Genomic DNA, 932 nt, shown 5'->3' with positions numbered 1-932 from the left:
CAGGTTGCCCAGGTGGGTCTCGAACTCGTGGGTTCAGGCAATCCACTCACCTCAGCCTCCCAAGGTCTGGCACCGAGTCTGGCATTATTGATTTCTAATTTTACTCCATTGTGGTCAGAGAATGTGCTTTATTTTGTTTATTTATTAGTTTATATCTATATATATATTTAATTTAATTTAATTTTTGTTTTTGTTTTGAGTCAGAGTCTCACTCTGTTGCCCAGGCTGGAGTGCCATGTCACACTCACGACCACTGCAGTCTCGACCTGCTGGGCTCAGGTGACTCTTCCACCTCGGCCTTCCAAGTAGCTGGAACTACAGACGCATACCACTACACCCAGCTAATTTTTAAATTTATTTTAGAGATGAGGTCTCGAACCCATGGGCTCAAGCAATCCTCTCGCCTTGGCCTCCCAGAGTGCTGAGATCACAGGCATGAGCCAACATGCCCGGCAAAGACACTTTAAAATACTTGTATCCCTTTAAATGTATTAAAATTACTCAACGTAGTGGCTCAAGCCTGTAATCCTAGCACTTTGGGAGTCCAAGTGAGAAGACTGCCTGAGCCCAGGGGTTCAGGACCAGCCTGGGCAACTTGGCGAGAACATACCTTTAAAATACTCAAAACATGGAAGGCTGAGATGGAAGGATCGCCGGAACCCAACAGGTCGAGGTTGCGGTGGTCGGGAGTGGCCACTGCACTCCAGTCTGGGTGACATGGTGAGACTCCGACTCAAAAAAATAAATTAATTAAATTAAATTAAATACTAAAACAGGCTTTGGTTCCACCCCAACCTAATCTCCTCTCTCTCTGTCTAATTTACTTTTTAAATAAACTATATTTTTTAATCTAAAAAATATACCCCAAGCCAGGTTCAGTGGCTCAGCCTGTAATCCCGCGCCTTTGGGAGGCTGAGGTGAATGGATTGCCT

The sequence above is a fragment of the Carlito syrichta genome, unplaced genomic scaffold (assembly GCF_000164805.1).
Source record: "Carlito syrichta isolate Samal-C Ts95f unplaced genomic scaffold, Tarsius_syrichta-2.0.1 Scaffold316346, whole genome shotgun sequence".
Classification (NCBI taxonomy): domain Eukaryota; kingdom Metazoa; phylum Chordata; class Mammalia; order Primates; family Tarsiidae; genus Carlito; species Carlito syrichta.
Note: the sequence above shows the minus strand (reverse complement) of the source record.